The following is a 25,567-nucleotide window of genomic DNA, read 5'->3' on the forward strand; positions in this document are numbered from 1 at the left end:
GAACTGTACACCAGTGAGAGTCAATGTGAGTGAGACCCGTACCCCAGTGAGAGTCAGTGTGTGTGGAACCCGGACGCCAGTGAGAATCAGTGTGTGTGGAACTGTGCGCCATTGAGAGAGGGTGTGTTTGGAACTGAGCCCTAATGAGAGTCAGTGTGTGTGGAACTGTGCCCCAGTGAGAGTCAGTGTGTGTGGATCTGTACCCCAATGAGAGTCAGAGTGTGTGGAACTGTACCCCAGTGAGAGTCAGTGTGAGTGGAACTGTACTCCAGTGAGAGTCAGTGTGTGGAACTGTACCCCAGTCAGAGTCAGTCCGTTTAGAACTTTACCTCAGTGAAAGTCATTGAATGTAGAACTATACCCCTGTGAGAGTCAGTTGGTAGAACTATACCCCAGTGAGAGTCAGTGTGTGGGGAACTGTACCCCAGTGAGAGTCAGTGTGTGTGGAACAGTACCCCAGTGAGAGTCAGTGTGTGTGGAACTGTACCCCAGTGAGAGTCAGTGTGTGTGGAACTGTACCCCAGTGAGAGTCAGTGTGTGTTGTACTGTACCTCAGTGAAAGTCATTGAGTGTAGAACTATACCCCAGTGAGAGTCAGTGTGTGTGGAACTGTACCCAAGTGACAGTTAGTGTGTGAGCAACTGTACCCCAGTGAGTGTCAGTCTGTGGAAGTGTACCCCGTGAGAGTTAGTGTGTGGAACTGTACCCCAGTGAGTCAGTGCATGTAGAACTTACCCCAGTGAGAGTCAGCGTGTGTAAAACTGTACCACATTGAGAGTCAGTGTGTGTGGAAACGTACCCCAGTTGGAGTCATTGTGTGTGGAACTGTACCTCAGTGAAAGTCATTGAGTGTAGAACTATACCCCAGTGAGAGTCAGTGTGTGTGGAACTATACCCCAGTGAGAGTCAGTGTGTGGAACTGTACCTCAGTGAGAGTCACTGAGTGGAACTGTACCCCAGTGAGTCAGTGCATGTAGAAATGTACCCCAGTGAGAGTCAGTGTGTGTGGAACTGTACCCCAGTGAGAGTCAGTGTGTGTGGAACTGTTCCCCAGTGAGATTCTGTGCATGTGGAACTGTACCGCAGTGATAGTCAGTGTGTGTGGAACTGTAACCCAGTGAGAGTCAATGTGTTTGGATCTGCACCCCAAAGAGAGTCAGTGTGTGTGGAACTGTACCCCAGTGAGAGTCAGTGAGTGTGGAACTGTACCCCAGTGAGAGTCAGTGTGCGTGGAACCCATACCCCAGTGAGACTCAGTGTGTGTGGAACTGTACCCCAGTGAGAGTCAGTGTGTGTGCAACTGTACCAGTGAGAGTCAGTGTGTGTGGACCTGTACCCCAGTGAAAGTCAGTGGGTGTGGAACCTGAACCCCAGTGAGAAACAATGTGTGTGGAACTTTACCCCAGTGAGAGTCAGTGTGTGTGGAACTGTACACCAGTGAGAGTCAATGTGAGTGAGACCCGTACACCAGTGAGAGTCAGTGTGTGTGGAACCCGGACGCCAGTGAGAATCAGTGTGTGTTGAACTGTACGTCAGTGAAAGTCATAGAGTGTAGAACTATACCACAGTGAGAGTCAGTGTGTGTGGAAGTGTACCCCAGTGAGAGTTAGTGTGTGGAACTGTACCCCAGTGTGTCAGCGCATGTAGAACTATACCCCAGTGAGAGTCAGCGTGTGTAAAACTGTATCCCAGTGAGATTCAGAGTGTGTGGAACCGCAACCCAGTTGGAGTCAATGTGTGTGGAACTGTACCTCAGTGAAAGTCATTGAGTGTAGAACTATACCCCAGTGAGAGTCAGTGTGTGTGGAACTGTAGCCCAGTGAGAGTCAGTGTGTGTGGAACTGTACCCCAGTGAGAGTCAGTGTGTGGAACTGTACCACAGTGAGTGTCAGTCAGTGGAACTGTACCCCAGTGAGTCAGTGCATGTAGAACTGTACCCCATTGAGAGTCAGTGTGTGTGGAGCTGTACCCAAGTGAGAGTCAGTGTGTGTGGAACTGTACCCCACTGAGATTCTGTGCATGTGGAACTGTACCGCAGTGAGAGTCAGTGTGTGTGGAACTGTACCCCAGTGAGAGTCTGCGTGTGTGGAACTGTACCCCAGTGAGAGTCTGTGTGTGTGGAACTGTATCCCAGTGAGAGTCAGTGTGTGTGGAACTGTACCCCAGTGAGAGTCTGTGTGTGTGGAACCGTACCCCAGTGAGAGTCTGTGCATGTGGAACTGTACAAATGGAGAGTCAGTGTGCGTGGAACTGTACCCCAGTGAGAGTCAGTGTGTGTGGGACCAGTACCCCAGTAAGAGTCGGTGTGTGTGGAACTGTACCGCAGTGAGAGTCGGTGTGTGTGGAACTGTAACCCAGTGAGAATCAGTGTGTGTGGACCTGTACCCCAGTGAGAGTCAGTGGGTGTGGAACCTGAACCCCAGTGAGAAACAATGTGTGTGGAACTTTACCCCAGTGAGAGTCAGTGTGTGTGGAACTGTACACCAGTGAGAGTCAATGTGAGTGAGACCCGTACACCAGTGAGAGTCAGTGTGTGTGGAACCCGGACGCCAGTGAGAATCAGTGTGTGTTGAACTGTACCTCAGTGAAAGTCATAGAGTGTAGAACTATACCACAGTGAGAGTCAGTGTGTGTGGAAGTGTACCCCAGTGAGAGTTAGTGTGTGGAACTGTACCCCAGTGTGTCAGCGCATGTAGAACTATACCCCAGTGAGAGTCAGCGTGTGTAAAACTGTATCCCAGTGAGAGTCAGAGTGTGTGGAACCGCAACCCAGTTGGAGTCAATGTGTGTGGAACTGTACCTCAGTGAAAGTCATTGAGTGTAGAACTATACCCCAGTGAGAGTCAGTGTGTGTGGAACTGTAGCCCAGTGAGAGTCAGTGTGTGTGGAACTGTACCCCAGTGAGAGTCAGTGTGTGGAACTGTACCACAGTGAGAGTCAGTCAGTGGAACTGTACCCCAGTGAGTCAGTGCATGTAGAACTGTACCCCATTGAGAGTCAGTGTGTGTGGAGCTGTACCCAAGTGAGAGTCAGTGTGTGTGGAACTGTACCCCACTGAGATTCTATGCATGTGGAACTGTACCGCAGTGAGAGTCAGTGTGTGTGGAACTGTACCCCAGTGAGAGTCTGTGTGTGTGGAACCGTACCCCAGTGAGAGTCTGTGCATGTGGAACTGTACAAATGGAGAGTCAGTGTGCGTGGAACTGTACCCCAGTGAGAGTCAGTGTGTGTGGGACCAGTACCCCAGTAAGAGTCGGTGTGTGTGGAACTGTACCGCAGTGAGAGTCGGTGTGTGTGGAACTGTAACCCAGTGAGAATCAGTGTGTGTGGAACTGTACCCCAGTGAGAGTCAGTGTGTGGAACTGTACCCCAGTGAGAGTCAGTGTGTGGAACTGTACCCCAGTGAGTCAGTGCATGTAAAACTGTACCCCAGTGAGAATCAGTGTGTGTGGAACTGTACCCCAGTGAGAGTCAGTGTGTGTGGATCTGTACCCCAATGAAAGTCAGTGTGTGTGGAACTGCACACCAGTGAGAGTCAGTGTGTGTGGAACTGTACCCCAGTGGGAGTCAGTGTGTGTGGAACTGTACGCCAATGAGAGTCAGTGTGTGTGGAACTGTACTCCAGTGAGAGTCAGTGTGTTTGTAACTGTAACCCAGTGAGAGTCAGTGTGTGTGGAACTGTACCCCAGTGAGAGTCAGTGTGTGTGGATCTGTACCCCAATGAGTGTCAGTGTGTGTGGAACTGTACCCCAGTGAGAGTCAGTGTGTGTGGAACACATACCCCAGTCACAGTCAGTGTGTGTGGAACTGTACCCCAGTGAGAGTCAGTGTGTGTGGAACTGTATCCCAGTGAGGGTCAGTGTGTGAGGAACTGCGCCCCAGTGAGAGTCAGTGTGTGTGGAACTGTACCCGAGTGGGAGTTAGTGTGTGTGGACCTGTACCCCAGTGAGAGTCGGTGTGCGTGGAACTGTACCCCAGTGAGAGTCAGTGTGTGTGCAACTGTACCAGTGAGAGTCAGTGTGTGTGGACCTGTACCCCAATGAGTGTCAGTGTGTGTGGAACCCGAACCCAAGTGAGAATCAGTGTGTGTGGAACTGTATCCCAGTGAGAGTCAGTGTGTGTGGAACTCAACACCAGTGAGAGTCAATGTGAGTGAGACCCGTACCCCAGTGGGAGTCAGTGTATGTGGAACGCGAACGCCAGTGAGAGTCAGTGTGTGTGGAACTGTACCCCAGTAAGAATCAGTGTGTGTGGAACTGTACCCCAGTGAGAGTCAGTGTGTGGAACTATACCCCAGTGAGAGTCAGTGTGTGTGGAACTGTACCCCAGTGAGAGTCAGTGTGTGGAACTGTACCCCAGTGAGAGTCAGTGTGTGGAACTGTACCTCAGTGAGAGTCAGTGAGTGGAACTGTACCCCAGTGAGTCAGTGCATGTAGAACTGTACCCCAGTAAGAGTCACTGTGTGTGAAACTGTACCCCAGGGAGAGTCAGTGTGTGTGGAACTGTACCCCAGTGAAATTCTGTGCATGTGGAACTGTACCACATGGAGAGTCAGTGCGTGTGGAACTGTACCCCAGTGAGAGTCTGTGTGTGTGGAACTGTACCCCAGTGAGAGTCTGTGTGTGTGGAACTGTACCCCAGTGAGAGTCTGTGTGTGTGGAACTGTACCCCAGTGAGAGTCTGTGCTCGTGGAACTGTACCCCATGGTGAGTCAGTGTGTGTGGAACTGTACACCAGTGAGAGTCAGTGTGTGTGGGACCCGTACCCCAGTAATAGTTGGTGTGAGTGGAACTGTACCCTAGTGAGAGTCAGTGTGTGTGGAACTGTACCGTAGTGAGAGTCGGTGTGTGTGGAACTGTACCCCAGTGAGAGTCAGTGTGTGTGGAACTGTACACCAGTGAGAGTCCATGTGAGTGAGACCCGTACCCCAGTGAGAGTCAGTGTGTGTGGAACTGTACCCCAGTGAGAGTCTGTGTGTGTGGAACTGTACCCCAGTGAGAGTCAGTGTTTGTGGGACCCGTACCCCAGTAAGAGTCGGTGTGTGTGGAACTCTACCCTAGTGAGAGTCGGTGTGTGTGGAACTGAACCGTACTGAGAGTCGGTGTGTGTGGAACATTACCCCAGTGAGAGTCAGTGTGTGTGGATCTGTACACCAGTGAGAGTCAGTGTGTCTGGGATCCGTACCCCAGTGAGAGTCAGTGTGTGTGGGACTAGTATCCCAGTGAGAGTCGGTGCGTGTGGGACCCGTACCCCAATGAGAGTCAGTGTGTGTGGAACTGTACCACAGTGAGAGTCAGTGTGTGAGGAAGTGTAACCCAGTCAGAGTCAGTGTGTGTGGATCTGTACCCCAATGAGAGTCAGTGTGTGTGGAACTGTACCCCAGTGAGAGTCAGTGTGTGTGGAACTGTACCCCAGTGAGAGTCAGTGTGCGTGGAACCCATACCCCAGTGAGAGTCAGTGTGTGTGGAACTGTACCCCAGTGAGAGTCAGTGTGTGTGCAACTGTACCAGTGAGAGTCAGTGTGTGTGCACCTGCACCTCAGTGAGAGTCAGTGGGTGTGGAACCCGAACCCCAGTGAGAAACAGTCTGTGTGGAATTGTACCCCTGTGAGAGTCAGTGTGAGTGGAGCTGTACACCAGTGAGAGTCAATGTGAGTGAGACCCGTAGCACAGTGAGAGTCAGTGTGTGTGGAACCCGTACGCCAGTGAGAATCAGTGTGTGTGGAACTGTAACCCAGTGGGAGTCAGTGTGTGTGGAACTGTAACCCAGTGAGAATCAGTGTGTGTGGAACTGTACCCCAAAGAGAGTCAGTGTGTGGAACTGTACCCCAGTGAGAGTCAGTGTGTGTGGATCTGTACCCCAATGAAAGTCAGTGTGTGTGGAACTGCACACCAGTGAATGTCAGTGTGTGTGGAACTGTAACCCAGTGGGAGTCAGTGTGTGTGGAACTGTACGCCAATGAGAGTCAGTGTGTGTGGAACTGTACTCCAGTGAGAGTCAGTGTGTTTGTAATTGTAACCCAGTGAGAGTCAGTGTGTGCGGAACTGTACCCCAGTGAGAGTCAGTGTGTGTGGATCTGTACCCCAATGAGTGTCAGTGTGTGTGGAACTGTACCCCAGTGAGAGTCAGTGCGTGTGGAACCCATACCACAGTCAGAGTCAGTGTGTGTGGAACTGGACCCCAGTGAGAGTCAGTGTGTGTGGAACTGTATCCCAGTGAGGGTCATTGTGTGTGGAACTGCGCCCCAGTGAGAGTCAGTGTGTGTGGAACTGTACCCCAGTGGGAGTTATTGTGTGTGGACCTGTACCCCAGTGAGAGTCGGTGTGCGTTGAACTGTACCCCAGTGAGAGTCAGTGTGTGTGCAACTGTACCAGTGAGAGTCAGTGTGTGTGGACCTGTACCCCAGTGAGAGTCAGTGTGTGTGGAACCCGAACCCCAGTGAGAATCAGTGTGAGTGGAACTGTATCCCAGTGAGAGTCAGTGTGTGTGGAACTGTGCCCCAATGAGAGTCACTGTGTGTGAGACCCGAATCCCAGTGAGAGTCAGTGTGTCTGGAACTGAACACCAGTGAGAGTCAATGTGAGTGAGACCCGTACCCCAGTGAGAGTCAGTGTGTGTGGAACTGTACCCCAGTGGGAGTTATTGTGTGTGGACCTGTACCCCAGTGAGAGTCGGTGTGCGTTGAACTGTACCCCAGTGAGAGTCAGTGTGTGTGCAACTGTACCAGTGAGAGTCAGTGTGTGTGGACCTGTACCCCAGTGAGAGTCATTGTGTGCGGAACCCGAACCCCAGTGAGAATCAGTGTGGGTGGAACTGTATCCCAGTGAGAGTCAGTGTGTGTGGAACTGTGCCCCAATGAGAGTCACTGTGTGTGAGACCCGAATCCCAGTGAGAGTCAGTGTGTCTGGAACTGAACACCAGTGAGAGTCAATGTGATTGAGACCCGTACCCCAGTGAGAGTCAGTGTATGTGGAACGCGAACGCCAGTGAGAGTCAGTGTGTGTGGAACTGTACCCCAGTAAGAATCAGTGTGTGTGGAACTGTACCCCAGTGAGAGTCAGTGTGTGGAACTATACCCCAGTGAGAGTCAGTGTGTGTGGAACTGAAACCCCATTGAGTGTCAGTGTGTGGAACTGTACCCCAGTCAGAGTCAGTGCATTTAGAACTGTACCTCAGTGACAGTCATTGAGTGTAGAACTATACCCCAGTGAGAGTCAGTGGGTAGAACTATACCCCAGTGAGTGTCAGTGTGTGTGGAACTGTACCCCAGTGAGAGTCAGTGTGTGTGGAACTGTACCCCAGTGAGAGTCAGTGTGTGTGGAAATGTACCCCAGTGAGAGTCAGTGTGCGTGGAACTGTACCCCAGTGAGAGTCAGTGTGTGTGGAACTGTACCTCAGAGAAAGTCATTGAGTGTAGAACTGTACCCCAGTGAGAGTCAGTGTGTGGAACTGTACCCCAGTGAGAGTCAGTGTGTGGAACTGTACCCCAGTGAGTCAGTGCATGTAGAACTGTACCCCAGTGAGAGTCAGTGTGTGTGGAACTGTACCCCAGTGAGAGTCAGTGTGTGTGGATCTGTACCCCAATGAAAGTCAGTGTGTGTGGAACTGCACACCAGTGAGAGTCAGTGTGTGTGGAACTGTACCCCAGTGGGAGTCAGTGTGTGTGGAACTGTACGCCAATGAGAGTCAGTGTGTGTGGAACTGTACTCCAGTGAGAGTCAGTGTGTTTGTAACTGTAACCCAGTGAGAGTCAGTGTGTGTGGAACTGTACCCCAGTGAGAGTCAGTGTGTGTGGATCTGTACCCCAATGAGTGTCAGTGTGTGTGGAACTGTACCCCAGTGAGAGTCAGTGTGTGTGGAACACATACCCCAGTCACAGTCAGTGTGTGTGGAACTGTACCCCAGTGAGAGTCAGTGTGTGTGGAACTGTATCCCAGTGAGGGTCAGTGTGTGAGGAACTGCGCCCCAGTGAGAGTCAGTGTGTGTGGAACTGTACCCGAGTGGGAGTTAGTGTGTGTGGACCTGTACCCCAGTGAGAGTCGGTGTGCGTGGAACTGTACCCCAGTGAGAGTCAGTGTGTCTGCAACTGTACCAGTGAGAGTCAGTGTGTGTGGACCTGTACCCCAATGAGTGTCAGTGTGTGTGGAACCCGAACCCAAGTGAGAATCAGTGTGTGTGGAACTGTATCCCAGTGAGAGTCAGTGTGTGTGGAACTCAACACCAGTGAGAGTCAATGTGAGTGAGACCCGTACCCCAGTGAGAGTCAGTGTATGTGGAACGCGAACGCCAGTGAGAGTCAGTGTGTGTGGAACTGTACCCCAGTAAGAATCAGTGTGTGTGGAACTGTACCCCAGTGAGAGTCAGTGTGTGGAACTATACCCCAGTGAGAGTCAGTGTGTGTGGAACTGTACCCCAGTGAGAGTCAGTGTGTGGAACTGTACCCCAGTGAGAGTCAGTGTGTGGAACTGTACCTCAGTGAGAGTCAGTGAGTGGAACTGTACCCCAGTGAGTCAGTGCATGTAGGACTGTACCCCAGTAAGAGTCACTGTGTGTGAAACTGTACCCCAGTGAGAGTCAGTGTGTGTGGAACTGTACCCCAGTGAAATTCTGTGCATGTGGAACTGTACCACATGGAGAGTCAGTGTGTGTGGAACTGTACCCCAGTGAGAGTCTGTGTGTGTGGAACTGTACCCCAGTGAGAGTCTGTGTGTGTGGAACTGTACCCCAGTGAGAGTCTGTGTGTGTGGAACTGTACCCCAGTGAGAGTCTGTGCATGTGGAACTGTACCCCATGGTGAGTCAGTGTGTGTGGAACTGTACACCAGTGAGAGTCAGTGTGTGTGGGACCCGTACCCCAGTAATAGTCGGTGTGAGTGGAACTGTACCCTAGTGAGAGTCAGTGTGTGTGGAACTGTATCGTAGTGAGAGTCGGTGTGTGTGGAACTGTACCCCAGTGAGAGTCAGTGTGTGTGGAACTGTACACCAGTGAGAGTCCATGTGAGTGAGACCCGTACCCCAGTGAGAGTCAGTGTGTGTGGAACTGTACCCCAGTGAGAGTCTGTGTGTGTGGAACTGTACCCCAGTGAGAGTCAGTGTGTGTGGGACCCGTACCCCAGTAAGAGTCGGTGTGTGTGGAACTGTACCCTAGTGAGAGTCGGTGTGTGTGGAACTGAACCGTACTGAGAGTCGGTGTGTGTGGAACATTACCCCAGTGAGAGTCAGTGTGTGTGGATCTGTACACCAGTGAGAGTCAGTGTGTCTGGGACCCGTACCCCAGTGAGAGTCAGTGTGTGTGGGACCCGTATCCCAGTGAGAGTCGGTGCGTGTGGGACCCGTACCCCAATGAGAGACAGTGTGTGTGGAACTGTACCACAGTGAGAGTCAGTGTGTGAGGAAGTGTAACCCAGTCAGAGTCAGTGTGTGTGGATCTGTACCCCAATGAGAGTCAGTGTGTGTGGAACTGTACCCCAGTGAGAGTCAGTGTGTGTGGAACTGTACCCCAGTGAGAGTCAGTGTGCGTGGAACCCATACCCCAGTGAGAGTCAGTGTGTGTGGAACTGTACCCCAGTGAGAGTCAGTGTGTGTGCAACTGTACCAGTGAGAGTCAGTGTGTGTGCACCTGCACCTCAGTGAGAGTCAGTGGGTGTGGAACCCGAACCCCAGTGAGAAACAGTCTGTGAGGAATTGTACCCCTGTGAGAGTCAGTGTGAGTGGAGCTATACACCAGTGAGAGTCAATGTGAGTGAGACCCGTAGCACAGTGAGAGTCAGTGTGTGTGGAACCCGTACGCCAGTGAGAATCAGTGTGTGTGGAACTGTGCGTCATTGACAGAGAGTGTGTTTGGAACTGTGCCCCAGTGAGAGTCAGTGTGTGTGGAACTGTGCCCCAGTGAGAGTCAGTGTCTGTGGATCTGTACCCCAATGAGAGTCAGAGTGTGTGGAACTGTACCCCAGTGAGAGTCAGTGTGTGTGGAACTGTAACCCAGTGAGAATCAGTGTGTGTGGAACTGTACCCCAAAGAAAGTCAGTGTGTGGAACTGTACCCCAGTGAGAGTCAGTGTGTGTGGATCTGTACCCCAATGAAAGTCAGTGTGTGTGGAACTGCACACCAGTGAGTGTCAGTGTGTGTGGAACTGTAACCCAGTGGGAGTCAGTGTGTGTGGAACTGTACGCCAATGAGAGTCAGTGTGTGTGGAACTGTACTCCAGTGAGAGTCAGTGTGTTTGTAACTGTAACCCAGTGAGAGTCAGTGTGTGCGGAACTGTACCCCAGTGAGAGTCAGTGTGTGTGGATCTGTACCCCAATGAGTGTCAGTGTGTGTGGAACTGTACCCCAGTGAGAGTCAGTGTGTGTGGAACCCATACCACAGTCAGAGTCAGTGTGTGTGGAACTGGACCCCAGTGAGAGTCAGTGTGTGTGGAACTGTATCCCAGTGAGGGTCAGTGTGTGTGGAACTGCGCCCCAGTGAGAGTCAGTGTGTGTGGAACTGTACCCCAGTGGGAGTTATTGTGTGTGGACCTGTACCCCAGTGAGAGTCGGTGTGCGTTGAACTGTACCCCAGTGAGAGTCAGTGTGTGTGCAACTGTACCAGTGAGAGTCAGTGTGTGTGGACCTGTACCCCAGTGAGAGTCAGTGTGTGTGGAACCCGAACCCCAGTGAGAATCAGTGTGAGTGGAACTGTATCCCAGTGAGAGTCAGTGTGTGTGGAACTGTGCCCCAATGAGAGTCACTGTGTGTGAGACCCGAATCCCAGTGAGAGTCAGTGTGTCTGGAACTGAACACCAGTGAGAGTCAATGTGAGTGAGACCCGTACCCCAGTGAGAGTCAGTGTGTGTGGAACTGTACCCCAGTGGGAGTTATTGTGTGTGGACCTGTACCCCAGTGAGAGTCGGTGTGCGTTGAACTGTACCCCAGTGAGAGTCAGTGTGTGTGCAACTGTACCAGTGAGAGTCAGTGTGTGTGGACCTGTACCCCAGTGAGAGTCAGTGTGTGTGGAACCCGAACCCCAGTGAGAATCGGTGTGGGTGGAACTGTATCCCAGTGAGAGTCAGTGTGTGTGGAACTGTGCCCCAATGAGAGTCACTGTGTGTGAGACCCGAATCCCAGTGAGAGTCAGTGTGTCTGGAACTGAACACCAGTGAGAGTCAATGTGAGTGAGACCCGTACCCCAGTGAGAGTCAGTGTATGTGGAACGCGAACGCCAGTGAGAGTCAGTGTGTGTGGAACTGTACCCCAGTAAGAATCAGTGTGTGTGGAACTGTACCCCAGTGAGAGTCAGTGTGTGGAACTATACCCCAGTGAGAGTCAGTGTGTGTGGAACTGTACCCCATTGAGTGTCAGTGTGTGGAACTGTACCCCAGTCAGAGTCAGTGCATTTATAACTGTACCTCAGTGACAGTCATTGAGTGTAGAACTATACCCCAGTGAGAGTCAGTGGGTAGAACTATACCCCAGTGAGAGTCAGTGTGTGTGGAACTGTACCCCAGTGAGAGTCAGTGTGTGTGGAACTGTACCCCAGTGAGAGTCAGTGTGTGTGGAAATGTACCCCAGTGAGAGTCAGTGTGCGTGGAACTGTACCCCAGTGAGAGTCAGTGTGTGTGGAACTGTACCTCAGAGAAAGTCATTGAGTGTAGAACTGTACCCCAGTGAGAGTCAGTGTGTGTGGATCTGTACCCTAGTGACAGTTAGTGTGTGAGCAACTGTACCCCAGTGAGTGTCAGTGTGTGGAAGTGTACCCCAGTGAGAGTTAGTGTGTGGAACTGTACCCCAGTGAGTCAGTGCATGTAGAACTGTACCCCAGTGAGAGTCAGCGTGTGTGGAACTGTACCCCAGTGAGAGTCAGTGTGTGTGGAACCGTACCCCAGTTGTAGTCAGTGTGTGTGGAACTGCACCTCAGTGAAAGTCATTGAATGTAGAACTATACTCCAGTGAGAGTCAGTGTGTGTGGAACTGTACCCCAGTGAGAGTTAGTGTGTGTGCAACTGTACCCCAGTGAGAGTCAGTGTGTGGAACTGTACCTCAGTGAGAGTCAGAGTGTGGAACTGTACCCCAGTGAAATTCTGTGCATGTGGAACTGTACCACATGGTGAGTCAGTGTCTGTGGAACTGTACCCCAGTGAGAGTCTGTGTGTGTGGAACTGTACTCCAGTGAGAGTCAGTGTGTTTGGAACTGTAACCCAGTGAGAATCAGTGTGTGTGGAACTGTACCCCAGTGAGAGTCAGTGTGTGTGGATCTGTACCCCAATGAAAGTCAGTGTGTGTGGAACTTTACCCCAGTGAGAGTCAGTGTGTGTGGAATGTACCCCAGTGGGAGTCAGTGTGTGTGGAAATGTATGCCAATAAGAGTCAGTGTGTGTGGATCTGTACCCCATTGAAAGTCAGTGTGTGTGGAACTGTACCCCAGTGAGAGTCAGTGTGTGTGGACTGTACCCCAGTGGGAGTCAGTGTGTGTGGAACCCATACCCCAGTCAGAGTCAGTGTGTGTGGAACTGTACCCCAGTGACAGTCAGTGTGTGTGGAACTGTATCCCAGTGAGGGTCAGTGTGTGTGGAACTGCGCCCCAGTGAGAGTCAGTGTGTGTGGAACTGTACCACAGTGGGAGTTAGCGTGTGTGGACCTGTACCCCAGTGAGAGTCAGTGTGTGTGGACCTGTATCCCAGTGAGAGTCAGTGTGTGTGGGACCCGTACCCCAGTAAGAGTCGGTGTGTGTGGAACTGTACCGCAGTGAGAGTCGGTGTGTGTGGAAATGTACCCTACTGAGAGTCGGTGTGTGTGGAACTGTACCCCAGTGAGAGTCAGTGAGTCTGGGACTCTACCCCAGTGAGAGTCAGTGTGTGTGGAACCCGTATCCCAGTGAGAGTCGGTGTGTGTGGGACCCTTACCCCAATGAGAGTCAGTTTGTGTGGAACTGTACCCCAGTGAGAGTCAGTGTGTGTGGAACTGTAACCCAGTAAGAGTCAGTGTGTGTGGATCTGTACCCCAATGAGAGTCAATGTGTGTGGAACTGTACCCCAGTGAGAGTCAGTTTATGTGGAACTGTACCCCAGTGAGAGTCAGTGTGCGTGGAACCGATACCCCAGTGAGAGTCAGTGTGTGTGGAACTGTACCCCAGTGAGAGTCAGTGTGTGTGCAACTGTACCAGTGAGAGTCAGTGTGTGTGGACCTGTACCCCAGTGAGAGTCAGTAGGTGTGGAACCCGAACCCCAGTGAGAAACAGTGTGTGTCGAACTGTACCCCAGTGAGAGTCAGTGTGTGTGGAACTGTGCACCAGTGAGAGTCAATGTGAGTGAGACCAGTACCCCAGAGAGAGTCAGTGTGTGTGGAACCCGGACGCCAGTGAGAATCAGTGTGTGTGGAACTGTGCGTCATTGAGAGAAATTGTGTTTGGAACTGTGCCCCAGTGAGAGTCAGTGTGTGTGGAACTGTGCCCCAGTGAGAGTCAGTGTGTGTGGATCTGTACCCCAATGAGAGTCAGAGTGTGAGGAACTGTACCCCAGTGAGAGTCAGTGTGTGTGGAACTGTAACCCAGTGAGAGTCAGTGTGTGTAGAACTGTACCCCAGTGTGAGTCAGGGTGTGGAACTGTACCCCAGTGAGAGTCAGTGTGTGGAACTGTACCCCAGTGAGTCAGTGCATGTTGAACTGTACCCCAGTGAGAGTCAGTGTGTGTGGAACTGTACCCCAGTGAGAGTCAGTGTGTGTGGATCTGTACCCCAATGAAAGTCAGTGTGTGTGGAACTGTACCCCAGTGAGAGTCAGTGTGTGAGGAACTGCACCCCAGTGGGAGTCAGTGTGTGAGGAACTGTACGCCATTGAGAGTCAGTGTGTGGGGATCTGTACCCCAGTGAGAGTCAGTGTGTTTGGAACTGTAACACAGTGAGAGTCATTGTGTGTGGAAATGTACCCCAGTGAGAGTCAGCGTGTGTGGATCTGTACCCCAATGAGTGTCAGTGTGTGTGGAACTGTACCCCAGTGAGAGTCAGTGTGTCTGGAAGCCATACCCAAGTCAGAGTCAGTGTGTGTGGAACTGTACCCCAGTGAGAATCAGTGTGTGTGGAACTGTACCCCAGTGGGAGTTAGTGTGTGTGGACCTGTACCCCAGTGAGAGTCGGTGTGCGTGGAACTGTACCCCAGTGAGAGTCAGTGTGTGTGGAACTGTACCCCATTGAGTGTCAGTGTGTGGAACTGTACCCCAGTCAGAGTCAGTGCATTTATAACTGTACCTCAGTGACAGTCATTGAGTGTAGAACTATACCCCAGTGAGAGTCAGTGGGTAGAACTATACCCCAGTGAGAGTCAGTGTGTGTGGAACTGTACCCCAGTGAGAGTCAGTGTGTGTGGAACTGTACCCCAGTGAGAGTCAGTGTGTGTGGAAATGTACCCCAGTGAGAGTCAGTGTGCGTGGAACTGTACCCCAGTGAGAGTCAGTGTGTGTGGAACTGTACCTCAGAGAAAGTCATTGAGTGTAGAACTGTACCCCAGTGAGAGTCAGTGTGTGTGGATCTGTACCCTAGTGACAGTTAGTGTGTGAGCAACTGTACCCCAGTGAGTGTCAGTGTGTGGAAGTGTACCCCAGTGAGAGTTAGTGTGTGGAACTGTACCCCAGTGAGTCAGTGCATGTAGAACTGTACCCCAGTGAGAGTCAGCGTGTGTGGAACTGTACCCCAGTGAGAGTCAGTGTGTGTGGAACCGTACCCCAGTTGTAGTCAGTGTGTGTGGAACTGCACCTCAGTGAAAGTCAATGAATGTAGAACTATACTCCAGTGAGAGTCAGTGTGTGTGGAACTGTACCCCAGTGAGAGTTAGTGTGTGTGCAACTGTACCCCAGTGAGAGTCAGTGTGTGGAACTGTACCTCAGTGAGAGTCAGAGTGTGGAACTGTACCAAAGTGAAATTCTGTGCATGTGGAACTGTACCACATGGTGAGTCAGTGTCTGTGGAACTGTACCCCAGTGAGAGTCTGTGTGTGTGGAACTGTACTCCAGTGAGAGTCAGTGTGTTTGGAACTGTAACCCAGTGAGAATCAGTGTGTGTGGAACTGTACCCCAGTGAGAGTCAGTGTGTGTGGATCTGTACCCCAATGAAAGTCAGTGTGTGTGGAACTTTACCCCAGTGAGAGTCAGTGTGTGTGGAATGTACCCCAGTGGGAGTCAGTGTGTGTGGAAATGTATGCCAATAAGAGTCAGTGTGTGTGGATCTGTACCCCATTGAAAGTCAGTGTGTGTGGAACTGTACCCCAGTGAGAGTCAGTGTGTGTGGACTGTACCCCAGTGGGAGTCAGTGTGTGTGGAACCCATACCCCAGTCAGAGTCAGTGTGTGTGGAACTGTACCCCAGTGACAGTCAGTGTGTGTGGAACTGTATCCCAGTGAGGGTCAGTGTGTGTGGAACTGCGCCCCAGTGAGAGTCAGTGTGTGTGGAACTGTACCACAGTGGGAGTTAGCGTGTGTGGACCTGTACCCCAGTGAGAGTCAGTGTGTGTGGACCTGTATCCCAGTGAGAGTCAGTGTGTGTGGGACCCGTACCCCAGTAAGAGTCGGTGTGTGTGGAACTGTACCGCAGTGAGAGTCGGTGTGTGTGGAAATGTACCCTACTGAGAGTCGGTGTGTGTGGAACTGTACCCCAGTGAGAATCAGTGAGTCTGGGACTCTACCCCAGTGAGAGTCAGTGTGTGTGGAACCCGTATCCCAGTGAGAGTCGGTGTGTGTGGGACCCTTACCCCAATGAGAGTCAGTTTGTGTGGAACTGTACCCCAGTGAGAGTCAGTGTGTGTGGAACTGTAACCCAGTAAGAGTCAGTGTGTGTGGATCTGTACCCCAATGAGAGTCAATGTGTGTGGAACTGTACCCCAGTGAGAGTCAGTTTATGTGGAACTGTACCCCAGTGAGAGTCAGTGTGCGTGGAACCAATACCCCAGTGAGAGTCAGTGTGTGTGGAACTGTACCCCAGTGAGAGTCAGTGTGTGTGCAACTGTACCAGTGAGAGTCAGTGTGTGTGGACCTGTACCCCAGTGAGAGTCAGTAGGTGTGGAACCCGAACCCCAGTGAGAAACAGTGTGTGTCGAACTGTACCCCAGTGAGAGTCAGTGTGTGTGGAACTGTGCACCAGTGAGAGTCAATGTGAGTGAGACCAGTACCCCAGAGAGAGTCAGTGTGTGTGGAACCCGGACGCCAGTGAGAATCAGTGTGTGTGGAACTGTGCGTCATTGAGAGAAATTGTGTTTGGAACTGTGCCCCAGTGAGAGTCAGTGTGTGTGGAACTGTGCCCCAGTGAGAGTCAGTGTGTGTGGATCTGTACCCCAATGAGAGTCAGAGTGTGAGGAACTGTACCCCAGTGAGAGTCAGTGTGTGTGGAACTGTAACCCAGTGAGAGTCAGTGTGTGTAGAACTGTACCCCAGTGTGAGTCAGGGTGTGGAACTGTACCCCAGTGAGAGTCAGTGTGTGGAACTGTACCCCAGTGAGTCAGTGCATGTTGAACTGTACCCCAGTGAGAGTCAGTGTGTGTGGAACTGTACCCCAGTGAGAGTCATTGTGTGTGGATCTGTACCCCAATGAAAGTCAGTGTGTGTGGAACTGTACCCCAGTGAGAGTCAGTGTGTGAGGAACTGCACCCCAGTGGGAGTCAGTGTGTGTGGAACTGTACGCCATTGAGAGTCAGTGTGTGGGGATCTGTACCCCAGTGAGAGTCAGTGTGTTTGGAACTGTAACACAGTGAGAGTCATTGTGTGTGGAAATGTACCCCAGTGAGAGTCAGCGTGTGTGGATCTGTACCCCAATGAGTGTCAGTGTGTGTGGAACTGTACCCCAGTGAGAGTCAGTGTGTCTGGAAGCCATACCCAAGTCAGAGTCAGTGTGTGTGGAACTGTACCCCAGTGAGAATCAGTGTGTGTGGAACTGTACCCCAGTGGGAGTTAGTGTGTGTGGACCTGTACCCCAGTGAGAGTCGGTGTGCGTGGAACTGTACCCCAGTGAGAGTCAGTGTGTGTGCAACTGTACCAGTGAGAGTCAGTGTGTGTGGACCTGTACCCCAGTGAGAGTCAGTGGGTGCGGAACCCGAACCCCAGTGAGAAACAGTGTGTGTGGAACTGTACACCAGTGAGATTCAGTGTGTGTGGAACTGTACACCAGTGAGAGTCAATGTGAGTGAGACCCGTACCCCAGTGAGAGTCAGTGTCTGTGGAACCCGGACGCCAGTGAGAATCAGTGTGTGTGGAACTGTGCGTCATTGAGAGAGAGTGTGTTTGGAACTGTGGCCCAGTGAGAGTCAGTGTGTGTGGAACTGTGCCCCAGTGAGAGTCAGTGTGTGTGGAACTGTAACCCAGTGAGAGTCAGTGTGTGTAGAAATGTACCCCAGTGAGAGTCAGGGTGTGGAACTGTACCCCAGTGAGAGTCTGTGTGTGGAACTGTACCCCAGTGACTCAGTGCATGTAGAACTGTACCCCAGTGAGCGACAGTGTGTGTGGAACTGTACCCCAGTGAGAGTCAGTGTGTGTGGATCTGTACCCCAATGAAAGTCAGTGTGTGTGGAACTTTACCCCAGTGAGAGTCAGTGTGTGTGGAACTGTACCCCAGTGGGAGTCAGTGTGTGTGGAACTGTACGCCAATGAGAGTCAGTGTGTGTGGATCTGTACCCCAGTGAGAGTCAGTGTGTTTGGAACTGTAACACAGTGAGAGTCAGTGTGTGTGGAACTGTACCCCAGTGAGAGTCAGCGTGTGTGGATCTGTACCCCAATGAGTGTCAGTGTGTGTGGAACTGTACCCCAGTGAGAGTCAGTGTGTGTGGAACCCATCCCCCAGTCAGAGTCAGTTTTTGTGGAACTGTACCCCAGTGAGAGTCAGTGTGTGTGGAACTGTATCCCAGTGAGGGTCAGTGTTTGAGGAACTGCGCCCCAGTGAGAGTCAGTGAGTGTGGAACTGTACCCCAGTGGGAGTTAGTGTGTGTGGACCTGTACCCCAGTGAGAGTCGGTGTGCATGGAACTGTACCCCAGTGAGAGTCATTGTGTATGCAACTGTACCCGTGAGAGTCAGTGTGTGTGGACCTGTACCCCAGTGAGAATCAGTGGGTGTGGAACCCGAACCCCAGTGAAGAACAGCGTGTGTGGAACTGTACCCCAGTGAGAGTCAGTGTGTCTGGAACTGCGCCCCAGTGAGAGTCCGTGTGTGTGGAACTGTGCCCCAGTGAGAGTCAGTGTTTGTGGAACTGTGCCCCAGTGATAGTCAGTGTGTGTGGAACTGTAACCCAGTGAGAGTCAGTGTGTGTGGAACTGTACGCCAGTGAGAGCCAGTGTGTGTGGAACTGTACCCCAGGGAGAGTCAGTGTGTGTAGAACTGTACCCCAGTGATAGTCAGTGTGTGTGGATCTGTATCCCAGTGAGAGTCAGTGTGTGGAACTGTACCCCAGTGACAGTCAGTGGGTGTAGAACTGTACCCCAGTGATAGTCAGTGTGTGTGGATCTGTATCCCAGTGAGAGTCAGTGTGTGTGGAACTGTACCCCAATGAGGGTCAGTGTGTGTGGAACTGTACCCCAGTGAGAGTCAGTGTGTGGAACTGTACCCCAGTGAGAGTCAGTTTGTGGAACTGAACCCCAGTGAGTCAGTGTGTGTGGATCTGTACCCCAATGAAAGTCAGTGTGTGTGGAACTGTACCCCAGTGAGAGTCAGTGTGTGTGGAACTGTACTCCAGTGGGAGTCAGTGTGTGTGGAACTGTACGCCAATGAGAGTCAGTGTGTGTGGAACTGTACCCCAGTGAGAGTCAGTGTGTTTGGAACTGTAACCCAGTGAGAGTCAGTGTGTGTGGAACTGTAGCCCAGTGAGAGTCTGTGTGTGTGGATCGGTACCCCAATGAGAGTCAGTGTGTGTGGAACTGCACCCCAGTGAGAGTCAGTGTGTGTGGAACCCATATCCCAGTCAGAGTCAGTGTGTGTGGAACTGTATCCCAGTGAGGGTCAGTGTGTGTGGAACTGCGCCCCAGTGAGAGTCAGTGTGTGTGGAACTGTGCCCCAGTGATAGTCAGTGTGTGTGGGACCCGTACCCCATTGAGAGTCAGTGTGTGTGGGACCCGTACCCCAGTGATAGTCAGTGTGTGTGGATCTGTACCCCAGTGAGAGTCAGTGTGTGTGGATCTGTACCGCAGTGAGAATCAGTGTGTGGATCTGTACCCCAGTGAGAGTCAGTGTGTGGAAATGTACCCCAGTGTGTCAGTGCATGTAGAACTGTACCCCAGTGAGAGTCAGTGTGTGTGGAACTGTACCCCAGTGAGAGTCAGTGTGTGTGGATCTGTACCCCAATGAAAGTCAGTTTGTGTGGAACTGTACCCCAGTGATAGTCAGTGTGTGTGGAACTGTACCCCAGTGGGAGTCAGTGTGTTTGGAACTGTAACCCAGTGAGAGTCAGTGTGAGTGGAACTGTACCCCAGTGAGAGTCAGTGTGTGTGGAACTGTACCCCAGTGAGAGTCAGAGTCTGTGGAACCCAAATCCCAGTCAGAGTCAGTGTGTGTGGATCTGTAACCCAGTGAGGGTCAGTGTGTGTGCAACTGTACCAGTCAGTGTCAGTGTGTGTGGACCTGTACCGCAGTGAGAGTCAGTGTGTGTGAAACCCGAACCACAGTGAGAATCAATGTGTGTGGAACTGTATCCCAGTGAGAGTCAGTGTGTGTGGAACTGTGCCCCAGTGAGAGTCACTGTGTGTGAGACCCGAATCCAAGTGAGAGTCAGTGTGTGTGGAACTGAACACCAGTGAGAGTCAATGTGAGTGAGACCCGTACCCCAGTGAGAGTCAGTGTATGTGGAACTGTACCTCAGTGAAAGTCATTGAGTGCAGAACTATACCCCAGTGAGAGTCAGTGTGTGTGGAACTGTACCCTAGTGACAGTAAGTGTGTGAGCAACTGTACCCCAGTGAGAGTCAGTGTGAGTGGAACTGTACCCCAGTGAGAGTCAGTGTGTGTGGAACTGTACCCCAGTGAGAGTCAGAGTCTGTGGAACCCAAATCCCAGTCAGAGTCAGTGTGTGTGGATCTGTAACCCAGTGAGGGTCAGTGTGTGTGCAACTGTACCAGTCAGTGTCAGTGTGTGTGGACCTGTACCGCAGTGAGAGTCAGTGTGTGTGAAACCCGAACCACAGTGAGAATCAATGTGTGTGGAACTGTATCCCAGTGAGAGTCAGTGTGTGTGGAACTGTGCCCCAGTGAGAGTCACTGTGTGTGAGACCCGAATCCAAGTGAGAGTCAGTGTGTGTGGAACTGAACACCAGTGAGAGTCAATGTGAGTGAGACCCGTACCCCAGTGAGAGTCAGTGTATGTGGAACTGTACCTCAGTGAAAGTCATTGAGTGCAGAACTATACCCCAGTGAGAGTCAGTGTGTGTGGAACTGTACCCTAGTGACAGTAAGTGTGTGAGCAACTGTACCCCAGTGAGTGTCAGTGTGTGGAAGTGTACCCCAGTGAGAGTTAGTGTGTGGAACTGTACCCCAGTTAGTCAGTGCATGTAGAACTGTACCCCAGTGAGAGTCAGCGTGTGTGGAACTGTACCGCAGTGAGAGTCAGTGTGTGTGGAACCGTACCCCAGTTGGAGTCAGTGTGTGTGGAACTGTACCTCAGTGAAAGTCATTGAGTGTAGAACTATACCCCAGTGAGAGTCAGTGTGTGTGGAACTGTACCCCAGTGAGAGTCAGTGTGTTTGGAACTGTAACACAGTGAGAGTCAGTGTGTGTGGAACTGTACCCCAGTGAGAGTCAGCGTGTGTGGATCTGTACCCCAATGAGTGTCAGTGTGTATGGAACTGTACCCCAGTGAGAGTGAGTGTGTGTGGAACTGTACGCCAATGAGAGTCAGTGTGTGTGGAACTGTACGCCAATGAGAGTCAGTGTGTGTGGAACTGTACCCCAGTGAGAGTCAGTGTGTTTGGAACTGTAACCCAGTGAGAGTCAGTGTGTGTGGAACTGTAGCCCAGTGAGAGTCTGTGTGTGTGGATCGGTACCCCAATGAGAGTCAGTGTGTGTGGAACTGCACCCCAGTGAGAGTCAGTGTGTGTGGAACCCATATCCCAGTCAGAGTCAGTGTGTGTGGAACTGTATCCCAGTGAGGGTCAGTGTGTGTGGAACTGCGCCCCAGTGAGAGTCAGTGTGTGTGGAACTGTGCCCCAGTGATAGTCAGTGTGTGTGGGACCCGTACCCCATTGAGAGTCAGTGTGTGTGGGACCCGTACCCCAGTGATAGTCAGTGTGTGTGGATCTGTACCCCAGTGAGAGTCAGTGTGTGTGGAACTGTACCGCAGTGAGAATCAGTGTGTGGATCTGTACCCCAGTGAGAGTCAGTGTGTGGAAATGTACCCCAGTGTGTCAGTGCATGTAGAACTGTACCCCAGTGAGAGTCAGTGTGTGTGGAACTGTACCCCAGTGAGAGTCAGTGTGTGTGGATCTGTACCCCAATGAAAGTCAGTTTGTGTGGAACTGTACCCCAGTGATAGTCAGTGTGTGTGGAACTGTACCCCAGTGGGAGTCAGTGTGTGTGGAACTGTACGCCAATGAGAGTCAGTGTGTGTGGAACTGTACCCCAGTGAGAGTCAGTGTGTTTGGAACTGTAACCCAGTGAGAGTCAGTGTGAGTGGAACTGTACCCCAGTGAGAGTCAGTGTGTGTGGAACTGTAACCCAGTGAGAGTCAGAGTCTGTGGAACCCAAATCCCAGTCAGAGTCAGTGTGTGTGGATCTGTAACCCAGTGAGGGTCAGTGTGTGTGCAACTGTACCAGTCAGTGTCAGTGTGTGTGGACCTGTACCGCAGTGAGAGTCAGTGTGTGTGAAACCCGAACCACAGTGAGAATCAATGTGTGTGGAACTGTATCCCAGTGAGAGTCAGTGTGTGTGGAACTGTGCCCCAGTGAGAGTCACTGTGTGTGAGACCCGAATCCAAGTGAGAGTCAGTGTGTGTGGAACTGAACACCAGTGAGAGTCAATGTGAGTGAGACCCGTACCCCAGTGAGAGTCAGTGTATGTGGAACTGTACCTCAGTGAAAGTCATTGAGTGCAGAACTATACCCCAGTGAGAGTCAGTGTGTGTGGAACTGTACCCTAGTGACAGTAAGTGTGTGAGCAACTGTACCCCAGTGAGTGTCAGTGTGTGGAAGTGTACCCCAGTGAGAGTTAGTGTGTGGAACTGTACCCCAGTGAGTCAGTGCATGTAGAACTGTACCCCAGTGAGAGTCAGCGTGTGTGGAACTGTACCGCAGTGAGAGTCAGTGTGTGTGGAACCGTACCCCAGTTGGAGTCAGTGTGTGTGGAACTGTACCTCAGTGAAAGTCATTGAGTGTAGAACTATACCCCAGTGAGAGTCAGTGTGTGTGGAACTGTACCCCAGTGAGAGTCAGTGTGTTTGGAACTGTAACACAGTGAGAGTCAGTGTGTGTGGAACTGTACCCCAGTGAGAGTCAGCGTGTGTGGATCTGTACCCCAATGAGTGTCAGTGTGTATGGAACTGTACCCCAGTGAGAGTGAGTGTGTGTGGAAGCCATACCCCAGTCAGAGTCAGTGTGTGTGGAACTCTGCCCCAGTGAGAATCAGTGTGTGTGGAACTGTACCCCAGTGGGAGTTAGTGTGTGTGGACCTGTACCCCAGTGAGAGTCGGTGTGCGTGGAACTGTACCCCAGTGAGAGTCAGTGTGTGTGCAACTGTACCAGTGAGGGTCAGTGTGTGTGGACCTGTACCCCAGTGAGAGTCAGTGGGTGTGGAACCCGAACCCCAGTGAGAAACAGTGTGTGTGGAACTGTACCCCAGTGAGATTCAGTGTGTGTGTGGAACTGTACACCAGTGAGAGTCAATGTGAGTGAGACCCGTAACGCAGTGAGAGTCAGTGTCTGTGGAACCCGGACGCCAGTGAGAATCAGTGTGTGTGGAACTGTGCGTCATTGAGAGAGAGTGTGTTTGGAACTGTGGCCCAGTGAGAGTCAGTGTGTGGAACTCTACCCCAGTGAGAGTCAGTGTGTGGAACTGTACCCCAGTGAGTCTGTAAATGTAGAACTGTACCCCAGTGAGCGACAGTGTGTGTGGAACTGTTCCCCAGTGAGAGTCAGTGTGTGTGGATCTGTACCCCAATGAAAGTCAGTGTGTGTGGAACTGTACCCCAGTGAGAGTCAGTGTGTGTGGAACTGTACCCCAGTGGGAGTCAGTGTGTGTGGAACTGTACGCCAATGAGAGTCAGTGTGTGTGGATCTGTACCCCAGTGTGAGTCAGTGTGTTTGGAACTGTAACACAGTGAGAGTCAGTGTGTGTGGAACTGTACCCCAGTGAGAGTCAGCGTGTGTGGATCTGTACCCCAATGAGTGTCAGTGTGTGTGGAACTGTACCCCAGTGAGAGTCAGTGTGTCTGGAACCCATACCCCAGTCAGAGTCAGTGTTTGTGGAACTGTACCCCAGTGAGAGTCAGTGTGTGTGGAACTGTATCCCAGTGAGGGTCAGTGTGTGTGGAACTGCGCCCCAGTGAGAGTCAGTGAGTGTGGAACTGTACCCCAGTGGGAGTTAGTGTGTGTGGACCTGTACCCCAGTGAGAGTTGGTGTGCGTGGAACTGTACCCCAGTGAGAGTCATTGTGTGTGCAACTGTACCCGTGAGAGTCAGTGTGTGTGGACCTGTACCCCAGTGAGAATCAGTGGGTGTGGAACCCGAACCCCAGTGAGAAACAGTGTGTGTGGAACTGTACCCCAGTGAGAGTCAGTGTGTCTGGAACTGCGCTCCAGTGAGAGTCAGTGTGTGTGGAACTGTGCCCCAGTGAGAGTCAGTGTTTGTGGAACTGTGCCCCAGTGATAGTCAGTGTGTATGGAACTGTAACCCAGTGAGAGTCAGTGTGTGTGGAACTGTACGCCAGTGAGAGTCAGTGTGTGTGGAACTGTACCCCAGTGAGAGTCAGTGTGTGTAGAACTGTACCCCAGTGATAGTCAGTGTGTGTGGATCTATACCCCAATGAGAGTCAGAGTGTGTGGAACTGTACCCCAGTGAGAGTCAGTGTGTGGAACTGTACCCCAGTGAGAGTAAGTATGTGGAACTGAACCCCAGTGAGTCAGTGCATGCAGAACTGTACCCCAGTGAGAGTCAGTGTGTGAGGAACTGTACCCCAGCGAGAGTCAGTGTGTGTGGATCTGTACCCCAAGGAAAGTCAGTGTGTGTGGAACTGTACCCCAGTGAGATTCAGTGTGTGTGGAACTGTACTCCAGTGGGAGTCAGTGTGTGTGGAACTGTACGCCAATGAGAGTCAGTGTGTGTGGAACTGTACCCCAGTGAGAGTCAGTGTGTTTGGAACTGTAACCCAGTGAAAGTCAGTGTGTGTGGAACTGTAGCCCAGTGAGAGTCTGTGTGTGTGGATCCGTACCCCAATGAGAGTCAGTGTGTGTGGAACTGCACCCCAGTGAGAGTCAGTGTGTGTGGAACCCATATCCCAGTCAGAGTCAGTGTGTGTGGAACTGTATCCCAGTGAGGGTCAGTGTGTGTGGAACTGTCCCCCAGTGAGAGTCAGGGTGTGGAACTCTACCCCAGTGAGAGTCAGTGTGTGGAACTGTACCCCAGTGAGTCAGTGCATGTAGAACTGTACCCCAGTGAGCGACAGTGTGTGTGGAACTGTACCCCAGTGAGAGTCAGTGTGTTTGGAACTGTAACCCAGTGAGAGTCAGTGTGAGTGGAACTGTACCCCAGTGAGAGTCAGTGTGTGTGGAACTGTACCCCAGTGAGAGTCAGAGTGTGTGGAACCCAAATCCCAGTCAGAGTCAGTGTGTGTGGATCTGTAACCCAGTGAGGGTCAGTGTGTGTGCAACTGTACCAGTGAGTGTCAGTGTATGTGGACCTGTAGCGCAGTGAGAGTCAGTGTGTGTGAAACCCGAACCACAGTGAGAATCAATGTGTGTTGAACTGTATCCCAGTGAGAGTCAGTGTGTGTGGAACTGTGCCCCAGTGAGAGTCACTGTGTGTGAGACCCGAATCCAAGTGAGAGTCAGTGTGTGTGGAACTGAACACCAGTGAGAGTCAATGTGAGTGAGACCCGTACCCCAGTGAGAGTCAGTGTATGTGGAACTGTACCTCAGTGAAAGTCATTGAGTGCAGAACTATACCCCAGTGAGAGTCAGTGTGTGTGGAACTGTACCCTAGTGACAGTAAGTGTGTGAGCAACTGTACCCCAGTGAGTGTCAGTGTGTGGAAGTGTACCCCAGTGAGAGTTAGTGTGTGGAACTGTACCCCAGTGAGAGTCAGTGTGTGGAACTGTACCCCAGTGAGAGTAAGTATGTGGAACTGAACCCCAGTGAGTCATTGCATGCAGAACTGTACCCCAGTTGGAGTCAGTGTGTGAGGAACTGTACCCCAGCGAGAGTCAGTGTGTGTGGATCTGTACCCCAAGGAAAGTCAGTGTGTGTGGAACTGTACCCCAGTGAGATTCAGTGTGTGTGGAACTGTACTCCAGTGGGAGTCAGTGTGTGTGGAACTGTACCCCAGTGAGAGTCAGTGTGTTTGGAACTGTAACCCAGTGAGAGTCAGTGTGTGTGGAAATGTAGCCCAGTGAGAGTCTGTGTGTGTGGATCCGTACCCCAATGAGAGTCAGT

General features: G+C 51.9%; 1 long non-coding RNA gene across 1 annotated transcript in view; it reads left to right on the forward strand.

Moving 5' to 3' along the window:
• The first annotated feature begins 2,794 nt into the window (after positions 1-2,794).
• Positions 2,795-25,567, forward strand: part of LOC144673483 (uncharacterized) — a 154,515-nt gene continuing 131,742 nt past the window's right edge. Inside the window, exon 1 of the long non-coding RNA XR_013574318.1 lies at positions 2,795-2,906. This is a non-coding gene — a long non-coding RNA (uncharacterized LOC144673483). The remainder of the gene's footprint in view (positions 2,907-25,567) is intronic.

This window comes from Cetorhinus maximus, unplaced genomic scaffold (genome assembly GCF_964194155.1).
Source record: "Cetorhinus maximus unplaced genomic scaffold, sCetMax3.hap1.1 HAP1_SCAFFOLD_370, whole genome shotgun sequence".
Lineage (NCBI taxonomy): Eukaryota > Metazoa > Chordata > Chondrichthyes > Lamniformes > Cetorhinidae > Cetorhinus > Cetorhinus maximus.